Source organism: Rousettus aegyptiacus, unplaced genomic scaffold (assembly GCF_014176215.1).
Source record: "Rousettus aegyptiacus isolate mRouAeg1 unplaced genomic scaffold, mRouAeg1.p scaffold_m13_p_2, whole genome shotgun sequence".
Lineage (NCBI taxonomy): Eukaryota > Metazoa > Chordata > Mammalia > Chiroptera > Pteropodidae > Rousettus > Rousettus aegyptiacus.
This window is the reverse complement of record NW_023416295.1, coordinates 168,767,712-168,785,586: the sequence shown is the minus strand read 5'-3', so window position 1 is coordinate 168,785,586 and position 17,875 is coordinate 168,767,712. Positions and strand designations below refer to the sequence as shown.

Here is a 17,875-nt window from a genome sequence, read left to right as displayed (position 1 = left end):
TTCTGAAGGGTCTTAATATATGCTCCTCAGACAGGACTTTTCTCAAGGAGGCATGAAAGACTTTAAATAACCAGGCTTTATTATGGAAAAACCTGCGCTTTGCCAGCAGGCCAGCCTGAATTCAAATCCAGACTTGCTGCGTGGCCTCAGGCAAATGACCTCCCCTCTCTGAGCTTGTAGCTCCCAAATGTGACTAAGCTCCCTGATATAGCCGTTGTTCTCACCGCTGCACTCACCTAGAAGGAGGTCTCAGGGGTTTGATGCTAGAAGTGCCAACACCCAGGAGAGCGAGCTGCAGACAAGGGTGTGGGGGCAGGCCAAACCCGTTTTCTAGCAAGAGCGATGGATGGTGGGGGTGGTAGGTGCCCAGCACCTGGGATCAGCGGTGGCCACCTTAGGGTGAGTCTTCTTCCCTCATGCTGTCCTATAGTGTGGCTCAGGGTTGCTTCCTGTTGTATAACCTCCATGCCTGACTCTCTGTTTCCCTTACTGGTTCCATAATCTTCTTAATGGTCTTTAATCTAATGATTCTCAAAGTGCCATCTCAGGACCTGCAGTTAGAAACTTATCAGCAATTCTGGGAACTTGTTAGAAATACAAATTCTTGGGCCCACCTTAGACCTACTAAATCAGAAACTATGGGGTGGGGCCCAGCTATCCCTCTTTAACAAGCCCTCCAGGGGATGGTGATGCTAACTCAAGTTTGAGAACCACAGTTCTAGTAAATTCCTTTTCTAGTTTCTAGATAGCACGGATTCCACTGTTTGCACCTGAGTCCCCGCCCTGAACCTGAAACTCCTGGGAAGGACTGGGACAGTCCATTGAACACACTCCTATGCTCGGTGCAGGACCGAGAACTTCCTTTCTTTTTAGCCACCTCTTTGCAACATTGCATTTTGATTCAAACGGTATTTTTTTGGTTTCGTTTCGTTTTGGTGCCTACTATGTGCCTGGCAGGAGAGAAAGGTCTTGAAAAATGCTTCCGATCTCGGTGGGGTGTCACAACTCACACTCAGGATGCTGAAGGAAAACAGGAGAGGTTGAAATAAAATGCTGCGTGCGGAGAGCACTGTAGCGGGGAGAAGCCGCTAGGAGTGTTCAGGGCAGGCCTCCGTGAGGAGGGAGGTTATTGAATTCCATCTATAGATATGAGAGTTTGAATCAGGACTTTCTCTGTTGCCAAGTGACGGAATTCTGACTCAACAGGCTTAAAGAAACAATGAATTTACTGGCTCACGTCAGCAGAACGTCCAGAAGTAGATCTCTAGATTCAGACAAGGCTGGATCCAGGTGGTCGAGTGAAATCTCAACTGTTTTCCTACGTATCGGCCCCACTTTAAAGTGGGTACTCTCTGCCCAGTGGCACAAATGAACCCTAGAGTTACTGTATTATATTCCATCAGTATAGCAAACTCAGGAAAAGTTCAGTGTTAAAACTCTGATGCACCGATATGGGCCACACGCTCTTCCCTGTACCTATTGCTGATAGACAGATAAATGAAGAATTCATCTGATTGGCTGAATCCAGGGTCACCTGTTAACCCCTGGAGCCAGAGGGTAGAATGAGCCCCATGGGAAAGAAATGGACCAATAGTGGGAGGGCGGAGGTTCCCCACATGGAAACCAGGTTGTGGTGCGAGAGGAAGAAGAATGGCATGCTGAGAAAGCAAAAGCAACATGTATTTACTCCATGGAAGAAGACTGGCCAGATGATGAATACGGACGAGGGCACTTTGGGAGGAAAGGAGGATGTATAGTCATCTACTGCTACACGACAAAGTACCACAAACTCAGAGGCTTAAACGACAAACATTTATGATCTCACCATTTTTGTGGGTCAGGAATATGGGCAGTGCTTATTTCAGTCCTCTGCTCACGGTCTCACAAGGGGACAAAGTGTTGGCTGGGCCTTCAGTCTCATCTGAGGCCAGACTGGGGAAGGATCCACTTTCAAGCTCACACAGTTGTGGGCAGAATTCAGTCTGTTGCTGTTGTCAGCCTGAGGGCCTCCTTGCTGCTTGTCAGTGGGAGACCTCCCTCAGTTCCTTGCCACATGGGCTCCCCAACTTGGTTGCTTGCTTCATCAACACCAGCGAGGGAATCAGAGCCTCCTCGCAAGAAGATTCTGTAATGGGGTCACATGCATATCATTGGGTACATCCCTATCACCTTTACCATGTTTGGTTGGTTAGAAGCAAATTGTGGCCCTCCCCATACTTAAGGGGATTACACAACGATGTCAGCACCAGGAGGAAGGATCAGGGGGCGCCCTAAAGTTCAGCCTCCACAGGTGACAGGCTGAGCAGTAACCTGGAGTTGAGGCTCAAGTTAGATGGGCGGAGGATACCCAGGCGTACGTACACGGGCCTCGAAAAGGGGTTTGCTCCTCTCTTATGCCATAAGCTGTTAAGAGTAAGAAATCTCATCTCTGATTTGTGATTTTCCGCCATGGCCAACCCAGCTCCTGGCACATAACATGCCCTTAGCAGTACTTTGTTGGTCGAATTGTTAAACTAGATAACATATCCAAGCTCACCAATTTGTTCATTCGTTCATTCAGCAAGCGAGCATTTAACGGAGCCCCTCCCACGTGTCGGGCAGGGCGCCAGGTGTTGGGACACAGTGTGGAAGGAGAACAGGGTTTCACTCTCTTCAGAATGGTAACTCACAGCTGAACAGTGCGACTGTTTATGGCTTGTGGTTTATGAAGCCCTTTTACATATCCTGTCCCATGATCCTGGTATGCGGATACTGTTGAAGAGACAGAAGTTCAGAAGGATAAAGACGTTTGCGTGAGGCCACGCTGCAGAGGGCAGCTGGACTCCCTTCCCAGGCCTCTCTCCTAGGACCGCGCTGCTCAGCGCGCATTAGGGTATAACCTCAGCACACGGCTTGGGGCTCCTTCATCTGACTTGGGGTTTGGGAGGTGCCCTGCAGTGGCCCCCAGTGGGACTAGGGGGTCCTCATGGAGAAGTGGCTTGGGGCCACGGGAGCTGGGAAAGGGCCTAGTGTGTGTCCTTTGCCTCCGCCACAGGCCCGATAAGGAAGTGACCATGGTCCCTTTTGGGTAACTTTCTTGGTCAAGAGAGGAACATGGTCTTGAGTGAAAGGGAAAGATATGGTGAGAACTGCCACTAAGTGACTTGGGGACAGCAAATTATCATCTCAGGGTCTCATCTCCTGCTGTCTTGGTTCATAAGGTTCCGTCTCCAGTTGTGCCTTCCTATTTACTGTCTTCCTTTTCAAAATCTACTTATCGCTCAGGGTCCATGTGCGGTCCCACCCCTCCAGGAAGGTCCCCGCATGGCACAGTGCTCACTGGCCCTCCTGCCTCCTGGGGCCACGGCTGTTATCTGCCGTGCAATCGGGGGTTCTAATTTGGTTGGAAGTAGAAACAGGTCCTGAGACAAGGACCTGAATACAGGTCGTTTATTTGGATGATGCTCCCAAGCAACTCAGGTAGAATAGTGGGAAAGTGAGACTCAGAGGGAAGACAATGGATAAAGCATACGCCTATCAAGCCAGTTTCCGCTGTCCTCAGCTGGGGACCTCTGGGAGCCAGTGTCCCAGTCGTCCTGCTCAAGGAGTGAGGACTGATTTCAGGTATAGCCTTCCAGCAAAGTGTTACAGGTACTGGCAGAAGTCCCACGGGGGTTCACAATATCGGGGCGCTGACAGTGTCTCCACATCAGTGTAAGATTTCTTTGGAACAGAGATGTTTCACTGTTAAAGATTAAACTTTGAAAACCAGTGACATAAGCCAAAATCCCCATTTCCCAGATGGGCTAATAGAGTCCTAGAGATAGCAGGTGAACTGCTTCAGGCAAGTTAAGGAAAGAACCTGAACTAGACCCAGAAACCCAGGCGTCCAGTCTGGTGGTCCAACACTCTTTTTCTTTTTCAATTTCGGAATAATCATTGAGTCATCTGGCCCCCCCCAATGTTAATATTTTGCAAAACTATAGTTTAATATCAAGATCGAGAAATGGACATTAATTAGTACAATCCACAGAGCTCACTCAGATTTTGCCAGCTATACATGCATTTATTTATATGTGTGTGTATAGCTTTATGCAATTTTATCATGTGTAGTTCATGTAACCACCACCATAATCAAGATACTTAACTGTACCGTCACCACAAGACACTTCTGTACAGCCACCCTCTGCTGCCCGTTCCTAACCCCTGGCAAGCTCTATGCTCCACCTCTATAATGATGCTCATTCATAGGCATTATAAACGGAAACATGCAGCATGTAGCCTCTTGCAATTGGCACGTTTTGTTGTTGTTGTTGTTTTTATTTTAAATATATATATTTACTTAAATTAGTTTCAAATATACAGTCCATTGGATAGACATCTATATTGTTCATAAAACAATTCCCCCAATTGCTCCCTCCCTCCCCTGGCCCTCCACTCAGCCATCATATTAATGCTGACTGCATTCCCTCTACCGTGCTCCCCATCCTTGTGCCCAAATATCAACTACTAATTGGTACTTCTTTAATCCTTCACTCCATTCTTCCAGCCCCCCAACCCCGCTCCCCTCTGCCTGTCACCAAATTGTCCACTATATTTGTGAGTTTGTTTTTGATTAGTTTGTTCTTTTTGTTCCTTAGATTCCACATATAAGTGAAATCATATGGTATTTGTCTTTCTCTGTCTGACTTATTTCACTCAGCATAATAACCTCTAGGTCCATCCATGTCATTGCAAAGGCATGTGTGTGTATGTTTTTTTTAACCAGAACACTTTTCTTGAGGTATAACCAAGTCATGTGTGTCCATAGTTCATTTCTTTTTATTGATGAGTAGTATTCCATGGTATGGATATACCACAGTTCCTTTAACCATTGAAGGACATTGGGCCATTTTTTGGCTGTTATGAATAAAGCTGCTAAGAACATTCATGTACAAGCTTCTGCACTGTGGCAGGCAGAATAATGGCCCCCAAAGATGTCCACATCCTCATCTCTGGAACCTGCGACCGTGTCATCTTACATGGAAAAAGAGACTTTGCAGATGTAATTAAGTTAAGGGCCTGAGTCATTGAAGTTTTAGCTGGGCACTAAACTGTCCGGCCAAAGACTACCTTTCCCAGACTTCCTTGCAGCTTCACATGGTCATGTGACTAGGTTAAGGCAATAAATGTAGTGAAAATGATGAGAGTACCTTCTGAATGATGACCTATATTATTATCTATTACTGAGTAACACATTACTTCCAAATTTAGCAACTTAAAACAACAATAGATATGATCTCACGTGGTTCCAGCGAGTCAGGAATTTAGGAATGGCTTAGCCGAGCGGTTCTGGCTCAGTTCTCTCACGAGGCTGCAGTTAGGATGCCGGTTGGGCTACAGTGGCTCCCACACACACATGGCCGGTAAGTTCATACTGGCTGTTGGTGGGAGGCCTCACCATGTGGACCTCTTCACAGGGCCACTTGAGCGTCCTCATGACATGGCATCTGGCTTCCCGCAGAGCCGCTCACCCAAGAGAGCAAGGTGGAAGCCGCAATGTCTTTTAGGACGTAGCCTCAGAAGTCACGTTCGCGGTCACACTGTCTTTTCTGAAACATCTTACTGGTTACACAGGTCCACCCTCCTTGCTGTAGGAGGGCATGACACAAGGTCGTGAATACCAGGAGGCAGATATCATGGGGCCGATCTCAGAGGCTAGCTACCACATGCCCTTAATAGGAAAAGAGTGTTCCAGCCCCTCCTCTCTTTCTCTTCCCCTGCTTGGAGTGACAAGCGAATTGCCATTTAGTGGCTTGAGGGCATGCAGATAAAGACAACCCCAGAGGGATGGATGGCCGAGCAACAGAATAGAAGGAGCCTGGATGCCCAGCACCGGTGAGCTGCCATGCCAGCCTTGGACCACTTCCCTGGACTGGTACATGAGGGAAAAAAAAAAAAAACACGTCTGTGTCTTATTGAAGCAATGATGTTGTCCACACCACTACAGCAGCCTAGTCTGTCCTCTAAATAATACTGACCCTTTGCAGTGAGCTTTATGCCGCCATGTCCTCAGCTCCTTGGCCTCCGGGAGTTTATGCGAGGGGAAGATAGTGATTGGAGTCCATCTGCTTCTGCCCCTGGTAGTCTAGAAAACGTGATGAGCAACCAAATTTCAGCCCCCTCTCTCCCCTCCTACCTGCCCCTATCCCTTACCCTGTCCAATGCGTGGGCTGTTAAAAGCATCATTCCTTTACTTGAAAGTTTCTTAAAGCCATGGGATTTTAAATTGCCCTAGAGAAACAGCCCACTCTTAATATCACGCTGTCTCTGCTTCCCTAATGTAGTCCTGGTCATCTGTCTAGATACACTTGGCCATCTAGAAAGTTCTTTCTCACCAACCCATTTTCTCACTCGAACCTGAAAACAATCCTGAGTTCCATTTTGCAGGTGAGGAAAGTGACGTTCAAACAGAGCTGGAAGGGACAGAGAGGGGAGGATGCGTGGATGGGGGTCCTTCTCTGCTCCCTCGGCAGTTTGTGATTTTTTCTCCCTCATCAGAGCCTCATTGCTCTGTCCAGCGTGTGTCTCCCATAGGCTTGTGGGCCCCTTGAGGGCAGAACTCGGTCTGGTTTGTTCCTGTGTCCTCAGTGCTCCTATAGGAGTTTGCTGACTGAGGGTATGTGGGCACCTAAGTCACAAGAGGGTCCCATGGGAGCCAGAAAAGGGAAGCCATAGGAAGAGTGACCCAATCTTTCCAACCTGAGGAAGGCCAAGCCGCCTGCCCCTTACACTCCTGGCCCTCATTGGTGCCACGCCTGTGAGAAAGTCTTTCAAAGCCACTGTTCACTGAGAGCTTGCTACATTCTGGGCAGTGAGGTAGGCACCATTACTGTCCCCACTTTATAGACGAGGAAACTGAGGCCTCCAGTTGAAAAGCATCTCCCAGACCCTTGACAGTCAACGGTTCTGTGCAAACCTCAGTGGGAGACTTACGCTCCTAATAGTTTGGAGAAATGTGGCTTTTGTTTAATCCCCAATTTTAATGATGATGATGATGAAAATAATAATAATCCTAACAGTAATAATAATTACATGTGACAAAGGTCCTTGTGGTCCAGCCACACAGCAGTAGCTGTTCCGTCCCCCTTTGGTGCTCGGGTCTGGCCGGGGATTCTGCCTGGCGGCTCCTGCCGTGTTCCCTGATCTCGGCAGAGCCCGTATTTTCTTGAGAAACACAGACGCCAGGCTCTGCAGCCCAGTGGCTCTTCTTTGGCTCTGCGGGAACACCCACTCCCTTGTATATCCTCCAGCCACTCTGGGAGTCCCTCGGGAATTTCCTCTTGACCAGCGGCTCTCTGAGACTTTAGCGAAACAGCTCTTGCTGTTTGCTCACTCATGACTCGTCCTCCTTCCCAGGAGTCGTGCTCGATTGAGCTCAGGAGGGCCGCTCGAGGGAGTAATTCTCCATTTGTTCAACAGTATAAATTGAAGCGCCTGATGTGTGGCAGGCACTGAGCAGAACGCTAAGGATGTAGATGTACCTTCTGTGTGGGCCACCCGCCTTCAGACTCAGTCCGGCAGGGAAGACAGATAAGGTAACAATGATTGAAATGGTGAGATAACACTTCGCACTCATCACAAAGAAGAAAAGTCCATACTCTCAAGCGTTGGGGACAGCGAAGGAAGATGAGAGCCCCAAGCACTGTTGTGGGCATGTGACTTGGCACATTCTGAGAAGCAACCAGGCAGTATTTGGCAAAATTAAATCTGGGCACGCCTTGTGACCCAGAAATCCCACTCCTGGGTAATCATCTCAGAGAGACTCTCATAAAAATCCCTGAGAGAGCTTGGGCAGGGATGCTGATTGCAGTGTTGCTGAAGACGAAAGTTAACAGATCCATGCCTGGGGAGCGGCAGCAAGAAACGTAAGCGGCGAGGACAGGTAGATCTCAAAGCAGTCAACAGAGTGAGATTTAATCTTTGAAAATTAAAACACATTTGAGAAATCCTTAAAAGAACATTTGCAGGATTCATGTAGGTTTAAGGATCAAGGAAGAAGAAGAAAAAATAATAGAAAGGAAGAAAGGAAGAAAGGAAGAAAGGAAGAAAGGAAGAAAGGAAGAAAGGAAGAAAGAAAGAAAGAAAGAAAGAAAGAAAGAAAGAAAGAAAGAAAGAAAGAAAGAAAGAAAGAAAAAGAAAAAACAGAGGGGTCTTGTATAAGCTATCAAAGATGCATTGCCAAACTCCGAAAGTATGTCAACTCAACTCTGTGTAGCTAGAGATCCTTAGAAACGAAATAAGAACATGTAACTACACTCATAAACAAATAACTAAGCCTAGCGGAGATAATCTGAGGATCGCACCCCGGGCTGCTCTGCTCTATGTTCATAATATTTCCTTCTAGCCTTGGCCCAGTGGCCTCAAACCAACCTTCCAGGTTTGGACTCTCTGTTACCTTCCAGTGAGTTCTTTCCCAGAAGCCTCCCTGGCCCTGTGCAGATAGCCCCATGTTGGATGCCCTAGAACCTCCAGGCGTACCTGAGTCACAGGTGAACACTGCTTATGTCTCAAAAGGAGACTCTAGCTGCACCTAGATCATGGACACATTTGTTGCCCCATTTTGAAATCATTTGCTGAAGCCTGCTTGCTGTCAGGCACTGAGCACAAAGAGAAATGATAACGATAAAGCGCTTCTATTTTGCATTCAGTGTAGCAGGCTAGATTCTAGTCCTTTACTTCTATCAACCCATTTAAATCCTTATTTATTTAAAAACATTTTTTCAACCCACGTAAATCCATTTACACTCACAGAATGTTATAACATTAGCTAGTCAATCATGATGTCCCTAGAAAAGAAATGCATGGGCAGCCTATTACTTGATTCACGTAAGTGGAAGAATTCTAGGTCAAGCGAACAGAGACTAACTTGAGTCACCATCCAGACTCACCACCCTCAGTCAATTCCCGGGCTTGAACCAGTCTGCAGACCCAGGCACCTTGAATGAGGGGAGGGCTGTTCCGCTGGAGGAGGGACCCTGACACATTGCCAAGAAGTTATACTCTTAGTCTTTCCCCCAGCCTTTCTCAAAAGGTGGTCGGGCCATTTACTAGGGGGACTGCATTACAGGAAGGGAAATAATCAGACGTTTCCAGCTTCAAATTGACACTAATTCCAGGGGACCCAAAAAGGCCCCTGTGGTGCACTAGTCAGAGTTAGGGCTTATGGAGGTCAGGTGATCAACGGAGTTTTAGCTCAGTTCTGTCTCGCACTTCGCCAGGTAGGGAACCATCCTGTGGGTATTTCCCCAGTTCCAGAATGCATCATTGGAATAGATATACACTGGCAGAGCCCTCAGAAGGCAGATACTGTTATGATAGACCCCATTTTACCAAGAAGGATACTGAGGCATAGGAGATTAATAAACCTAAACAAGGTCACACGGCTGGGAAGCCAGGATTCAAACCTTGGCAGTTGGGCTCCAAAGTCCACATCCTTAACTATTACACTACACTACCCTTATGTGCTTACGGCTTGGGAGGGGAGAGAAGCAAGTACACAGACAATCGCAATGCATTGTAAAATTGCCGTGATAGAAATGAACGCAGCGGGATAGAGTCTCGGGGGGGGTGGGGTGGGGTCAGCAAAGGGTTAAGGGGTTGCCAGCAGAGATGGCGTCTAAACCCATTGTTAAGGGATGAGTTGGAGTTAATGTGACTAAGGTGGGTGAAGTGGGCAAAGGGGACAGAGGGGCTCTACAGAGAGAGAGAGAGGGGCAGAGGCAGGAAGAGAGAGTGGGTGGGGCCAACATGACCTGCTCTGGCTGTGTGAGGTTGGTACGATTGAGACTGATCACGGACTCCAGGAAGGGAAGTTACCAGGGCGTCCCAAAGGGTTGCCATGGGTGGAGTCCTGGTCCTGCCTCCTGGGGCCCAGCCCAAGCTGCTCAGGGCCAAAAAGCTTTTTCTTGCCATTGCAGTTTGTGACATTCCGGAGCACCCCCAACATGTGGCTTCTGTCCACAAGTCCTTGCGGTTAGTGTTTAGCAATGTACTTTCATCTCAGAGTAAACACTGTTTTGGTTTTATTTCTGCTCTCTCTTTATTTATGGCCCTGGGCATCTCCCTGACCGCCATCTGAGGCCCTGAAAGGAAGGCAAAGGCTCTTCTTCAAACCTTGGAGGGTGGGTGGACTTTCGTGGATGATTCTCATCCTGGTCATGTGGACTAAAGCTACAGTCCTTGGGAGCAACATTTCTCGGGTCCTTTTCAAAACAGCAACAACCTGGGAAGTGAGGGAACACAATGGCCAGCCCCTGGCCATAGTTTCATGGAAGAAGAGAGGGATGGATATGTGGGGGTGCCTCGTGTGGGCCAGGCCCTTGCACTCCCATTCTGTCTCTTAATCCTCACTTCTACCTGTGAGATAGGTAGTAGTTTACTTGAGTGAGGAAAATCTGGCACAGAGAGGTAAGTGAACTGGCCCAAAGTCACACAGCAGCACTTGGAGGTGCTGGGTTCAAGCCGGCTGGCTGTGACACTTGTCTTTTCCATTAGCCCGCACCGAGGCTTGAAGCTTGGATGACAGTCCGGTGTCTTTAGGTTGGTGGAACTTAGGGAAAGAGACTGAAAATCTAGAAAAGAAAGAATCTTTATTTTCCTTCTCTCATCCAGTCTTATTCCAAAGTATCTTGTATGAAAATAATAGCTGGTTTTATCGAGTGCTTACTTTGTTCAGAGCACTTTTTTGGTATGAAGTCATGTAAACCTCATCACAGTTCCATTGAGCTAGGCGCTATTATTAGCCTCATTGTGTAAGTGAGGAAATAGGTATGGGATGATGCTGGCAGGACCCACTCCCTGTCCCTTCGCTCTGCTTTCCGGCATTCAGGGCTTATTTTCAGGTAGGCTCTGCCTACATGACAGTAAAGACGGTGAGTGGCTCCAGGCTCTCATCAAACCAGTTAGCAACCTCAGTAGAAAGAGAGCTTCTTTCCAAATAGTTCCAGCAAACATCCTGGGGCTACCTCCCCGGTTTGGGACTGGATTTCAAGACCTTCTCAAGACATGCCCTGGGATTCTGATTGGTTAGTTCTGAGTCATGTGCACGCTCCAGACTTGGGAAGTGAGTCAGCCCCTTTCGAACCCTGGGAACTGAGAATGGGGGACTCGTGGCTCGCCAAAGGAGAACTGATGTGCTGTTCTCAGAAGCCAGAGCAGGCAGAGACTTCAGGTGATGACTAGAAGTGTTAAGTGCTCTGGCCAGAAAGCCTAGATTCTGGTCCAAGCTCTCCCATTCATTCCCTGTATGGTTTGAGAAAGTCCCTTTCCTTTTCTGAATGTCAGTTTCCTCATCTGTAAAAAGGGGTTTGACTCCGTCTATGGGTCCCCAACCCGGAATCTCCTGGTGAGCTCTTCAAAATATAGATTTCCTGGCCCCTATCCAAGACCGTTCTGATTCAGTAGGTCTGGAGTTTAACAAGGACTCTGCATTTTTGACAATCGCAGGGGATTCTGAGGCGTTTTTGTTTCTGGCATTCATTGGATGAGATGATTCCTGAGGGCCGTACAACTCTAACATCATCTGATTCTAGAGTCAATGAATGTTGGCCAAAATGCTGAGCAGAAGGATTCCGGCAGACGCTGCGGTACTCACCAAATATTTTATTCATGCCCCAGCACTAGCCTGCTCCCTTTCTCTTGGGCAAGGCTGTGATTAGTTCTGGCTAATGAGATGTGTGAAAGTGGCATGTGTCACTTCCAGGATGAGGGAGCTAAAAGCCCATGCCCCAAACGTCCGTCGGGCTCTTGCCTGCCTTGTTCATTCGTGAAGCGGAACTTGATCTGCTGGGCCACGGCCACACGCAGCCGAGATGTGACAGTGGACACGGGAGAGAAAGTGAGCTCTGGCATTGACGTTCTTCCTTCCCTTCTTTCTCCAGCTGAGTGGGAGACTCCAGTGTAAAGTGGTGGTGGCGGTCAGTTCAGACTGTGGCCCAGGGGAGGGAGAACAGGTAGGCGGTCCAAGGCTAGAGGCATCCTAGGATAGTGGGGGCAGTCTGGGTGTGGATTGGCGGAATGGCTCAAGGCGAGTTGATACCCATGTAAGGCATTGGGGGGAGGGGGAGCTGTTGCTCCTGCCTGAGGTATTCAGCCTCGGTCACAGTTGGAGGGCAAGCCCAGGGGGGAGGAGTGAGTCACCAGAGTCCTGAATACCTGGGATGCTGAGGGAAATCCATCCTGAAGCCTTCCAAATTGAGGTCATTTCCTTCCATAGAACATGACTTCAGAGTGGCTTTGAGAATGTTTACAGCGAGGGATGCTCACTCCTTTCAGGGATTGCCCCTTGTTGGGGTTTGGAAATTTTCTCCACTGACCTTAAAAAAAAACACAACTCTGCCTTTCCGCTGGGAAATTCTGGTATGTGTGGACACCAAGTTATGTTTGCGTTTGGGCTTCTCACCCCCAACAAAGACTCTACCCAGAAGATTAAATATTAGTTTTACATTTTAATTTACTGTTTCGATTTTTATTTACTGTATTTACATAATTTATTATATTTCCTTTTTAAATTTAAATTTTATTAATTCAATAACACGTTCTCATCGTACAAGTCAAAAGATACAGAAGGATGTACAGCGAGAAGCAAGTCTTGTTCTACCCCTGTCTTTCAGTCCCTCCGTCCTGGAAATAGAATCCAGGAAAATTTCAAGAAGAACTTGCTGGTAATAATAGCTACTGTTTGTTAAAATTTGTTTTGTGCTGTACATGTACTAGGCACTTTCCATATGGCATCTTACCAATGTCCACAGTGGCCCTAGAAAGGTGGTACAGATATTACAGGAGAGGAAACTGATGCTTCAACAGGTGAAATAACTCGTCCAAGGACACAGAGAATAAAAGGGAGAGCCAGCGCCAGCCTCAAGCTTTTTCGAGTGTGCCGCGGCCTCACGATGTCACTAATTAACATCGGGGTAACGTTTTTCTATTTATAAACCATGTCACAAGACATTTAAGGCTCATGACGCTTCTGTGAGGCGGGCAGGGAAGACTGAATGAAGACAGTGACGAAACCAAGGTTCCAGGAGTTCCCGTTTCCCATGGTTCTAGCCACCAAATGTGACTTGGGCCCGTGCCAAGTGCCTTATAAACCTTGACTAATTTAATCCTAACAACAGTCCGTGGAGTTTTTTTCTTAAGAGTTAAAGAAAGTGAGTCAGAAAGGCAAAGTGACTTGCTGAAGGTTATACCTCCAGTAACTGGGTAAATAAAGATTCAAACCCTGGCCTATTGAACCTTAATACTCCTGTAATTATCAAGCCCTGTGATATACATAGATGGAAATCCCTTGTTTTCCAATTGAATAGGCCCATCAATCTTCACATCGGAGTAAAGAGGCCAGTAGTGTGATTACTCCCATTTTCTAGGTGAGGACCAAGGCTTAGAAAGCTGAAGTGGATTGCCCAAAACCACAGAGCTAACAAATGGTAGAAGCAGGATTTGAGCCTGCTTCTGAATCTGTGGGTTTTTTCCCCCCGACACACAGTAGCCAGACCTTGAACCTGCTCCTTCTGATGAAGCTGTGTCCTGTTTTGTCAGCTGGTTTATGTCCGCACCAGACTGAGCACCCGGCAGAAATGATTGCGGATGGAGGAAGAGGGTCAGCCAGGAGGTCAGGCGAATGACCTCGGGCAATCCTTCAAGCCTCAGTTTCTGAGATTCAGTGCCATCAGTTTCGTTTCAGCATTCCTTTTATACCCTTCCTCGTTTCTCCCGCAGTTTCTCAGTTCTTTATGCCCAAGGCAGAAATTTTAGACTTCTCTGAACTCAGAGTGGGAACCTGGCGGACCTGTTGCACCTCTGCAGTCATTGGTTGTCATAGCGGGCAGGGAATTCGATTAATTTGCATAACTCGCTCGATTGGCTCATGAGACAGAAGTGGGCGAGCTCAACCAAATCCACCTGTCAGCGGGTGCGGCGGCGCAGGACTTCCGGGGAGGAGGCGCGGAAGGGCCACCTGGCCGCGTGAATGAGGCCCGGCGGGCCTCCCGTTGGTGGATCAGAGGCGCCGACCGCCAACACGCCATTCACAGCCGCTCTGCAGCTGCAGCCTCATTGTAAATGTGAATCTTCTGGAGCAGGACACAAAACACAGTAACGATGGTCACTTATGTGGGAGGGCACATTACCTGGGAAGTGGGGGTAGGGGGACAGGAATGGAAGGGAGAATTTATCATAAAACCTTCTATGCCCAAACTGTGAACCGTGGAAAAACTATTAAAACATAAACTTTAAATGTATATCATTTTAATTTTATTTTTAATTTTACATATATAGTTTTAAAATTAATAGGCTCCCATGGTGTATGTATATATATGTGTGTGTTCCATATATGTGAAACTATATGTGTGTAACTATAGGTGTGAATGGATATATCTGAGATTTATAAGCTCCAAATTTCTTGTCCCGGCCTTTAAAGCCCTCTGCAACCTGCGCTAGCCTTCTTCCCACCTGTCCATCAACCTGAACTCAAAGCTACAGTCCCACAGATCCGTCTCTGTGCCCAACCCACCTTTCTTCCCCCACAATTTCGCCCTTGCCTTTCCACACGGATGCTCTCTCTCCTTATGACTCCATCTTTGAAGTTCCACCCAGCTTTCAGGGATCACTCCTTCTTCCTGACCCACAGTCAGCATCCACCTCTGCTTTCTCTGTGCTTCCGAGCCACTTGGTTTGGACTCCTTTGAATGCACTGGTTGGAATGTCCACCAGCACTGCCCCTCACAGTCCCCACTGGTTCATCGGCCCAGCTTCCCAGCCTTGGCCCAGTGTCATTTATTGATTCAACAAACATTTATCAAGCACCTACTCTGTGCCAGCCACTGCCGTAGGCACTGAGGATAGAGCAGGTTCTGAAACAAACCCTATAAGTTCCTGCTTTCCTTGACTTGACATTTTAGTAAAGATAATGAATAAATAGATAAACCAGCACAGTGTATAATTTGTCAAGCGATGACAAACTCATGAAGAAAACTAAAGCAGAGGAAAGGTCCTAGCTACCCCAGAGACAGATGCTGGTTCTCATTTGGATTAGGGGTTGAGAGGCAGTTGTATGGAGGTGACACTTTAGGAGCAACTCAAATGAAGTAAAAAGGCATCATGTGAGATCTGGAGTGTTCCAGGCTGAGGGAGAGGGAATAGCCATGTGTCCAGTCAGTGTGCACCAAATGGACGTTGGATTAAATCAGACAATGTGGAGAGGGAGAGAAGATGGTCCAGGATACAGTGGGGCCAGCTTCTAATATTCTCCAGGAATGGTGAACCTGGTCTCTACCAAGATGACTGAGCGGTAACCAGTAGCACAACCTTCGGAAGACACGCCCAACAAATTAGGTTTCTCTGGGAGGGCAGCATGGAAATGAGGAAAAGAGAACTTGATTCAGGGTTTAATCCTGGTTTTTGCCCTTGTCTGTTTGATCTGAAGAGCCATTTGATCTCCCTGAGCCTCAGGGAGATAATGCTCCAAACACCAGCTGGGTGCCCTACAATTCAACTCAATTCTGACACTATCTACCTGGAGATAAGAGCTCAGGGTTAAGGGTTCAGAACTAGAAGACTGCTCCTCCCCAGTCGAGACTCCAGGTTGTCTGTCACCTGTGCTTCTGACCCATCAGCCAAAGATCGGAAGGTTCCATGACTCCGTCCTTGAGTTCAATTAATTTTCTAGAGCTACTCAGAGGACTCAGAAAATGCACTTATTCACTAGATTGCTAGTTTGTTATAAAAGACTATATAACTCAGGAACAGCCAGATGGAAGAAAGGCACAGGGCAAGGCCTGGGGAACGGGCGTGGAGCCTCCATGCCCTCTTTGAGCCCACCACTCTCTCTAAATCTCCATGTGTTTGTTCACCAACCCGGAAGCTCTCTGAGCCCCACGCTTTTGTTTTTTTAATGCAAAAAAAAAAAAAAAAAAAAAAAAGTCATGGTTGATTAAATTATTGGCCACTAGCAATTGATTGAAGCTTCAGCCTCTCTCCTTTCCCCGGAGGTGGTAGTGGGGTGGCGAGGGGAGGTGGGGCTGAAAGTTCCTACCCTCTGGTGTCACATGCTTGTCTCCATTGGCAACCAGCCTCATCCTTAGTTTGGGGTCCAAAAATCACAACATTAACATAACAAAAGACACCTTTGTTGTTCTCATCACTTAGGAAATTCCAGGAGTTTTAGGAGCTGGGAGTCAGGACCTCTGGTTAAAGGTCAGATATACATAAGAAATATATTTTGGGACATCTCTGTACCTGCCCCTAAGTTTTTCTGTGAACTTAATATGGCTCTAAAAAATAAAGTTTTAGTTAAAAAAAAAAAAAAAGCAGTTAGAAAGATCTCTAAGAAGGGGGCCTTGAGCCAGATGTCCTGGGCTTAAAGCTGGCTCTGTGATATTGGGCAAGTCACTAACCTCTTTGGGGTTCAGTGGCCTCCTTGGTAACGTGAGGAAGTTAAAGAGACCTACCTCATAGGGCTGTAGTGAGGATTACAGGAATGAATATAAGGGAATGTTCTCAGAAAAAGCCTGGCATGTCCTAAGTGCTATATAAATGTCAGCTGCTACTGTCCTCCCAAAGGCCGTGGGAAACCACTGATGAGAGACTGTGAGCAGCCGAGGAATTTCCAGAGCCCCGGAAACCACCTAAATCTGGACATTGGCGTTTCTCTGTCCCCTGCACCAATGCTTCCAGCCGCTTGATACCTTTGCCCTCTGTTGACAAGGGGCCACCCACAGGTGAGCCTGCACCTCCTGTTTGCTGGCACTTCCTTACCTTGCTCCATAGCACTTAGCAGTTTTGTCACCATTTCCTTTGGTTAAATGACTTTTAGGTGCAGGGACTTCCCTCGGGAAGGAGGAGCACGGCTTCACTCACTCTTCTCTGCTCGCCAGTGTCTTTGTCTCTGTGTCTGATGCCTCAGCATTGCCCTGAAGCTTCTCTAATCTCCAGAATCTTGCAAGTCACTCTCTCTCCACAATGGCCAAAATAAAACCATGTACACACATAGGCCTCTTGCCTTTGTACTTCACTTTTTCACACTGTTTATCGGATGAGCCTCATCAAACCAATCTTGCATGGAAACACGGAGGCTCAGAATGATCCTGAAGATCACACAGCCGGGAAGAGGTAGGGTGGGGATGCCAGTCTATGTAACAATAAAATGCCATAACATCCACGTGTATGGCACCTACTGTGTGCTGGGCACTACGCCAGGTCTTCACCTACCTAATCTCACCAGTGCTTCTCAAACTTTACTGCGCATTTGAATCCCCTGGGCATGGTGTTAAGATGCAGATTCTGATTCTGCAGGTCAAGGGCGGGGCCTGAGACTCTGCATTTCTAACAGGCTCCCAGGGGATGCTGAAGCTGCTAGGCTTGATGGACTACAGTTTGGTCAGGATCCTCTCACTGTCCTGTAAGGTAAGAATCATCACCCTCATTTTTTCAGGTGAGCAAATAGGGGCTCCAGGCAGTTAAGAGACTGCTGAGGACCACCAGCTAGTAGGGGGCGGAGCTGAGATTCAGACTGTGGTGTTTGGGTGTCAGGGCCAGGGTGCTTGCCTTTACATCCCTCCTCCTTTGCACTGGGAGTCCAAGTTGCATTTGCTCCAAATCGATGACATCCTGTGACGTCACCCTGACTCCACCACCACCCAGCTGGGCCGACCTGCTACAATGGCTTCCCCATTTTAACATGGATTTCATATCATGTGGCCTGACCTCCGAGCAAGAGATACTTTACAACCATAAAGTCGTTTGCCACACAGAGAGTGAGGCCAAACGTTAAAAATGCATCCTCAAGGGAAGAGAGGCCGAGAGACACTCCCGCATCAAGTCGAACATGCCAAGCGTTGGTGTGGCTGCCGTGCTGGGC

At 47.7% G+C, this 17,875-nt stretch overlaps 1 long non-coding RNA gene across 1 annotated transcript; it reads left to right on the top strand.

Annotated features, from left to right (window-relative positions):
* Positions 1–9,779: 9,779 nt before the first annotated feature.
* LOC118613774 lies at positions 9,780–12,205 on the top strand. The gene is made up of 2 exons (XR_004955838.1): positions 9,780–11,191; positions 11,467–12,205. It is a non-coding gene; the product is annotated as an uncharacterized LOC118613774 (long non-coding RNA).
* The last annotated feature ends 5,670 nt before the right edge of the window (positions 12,206–17,875 follow it).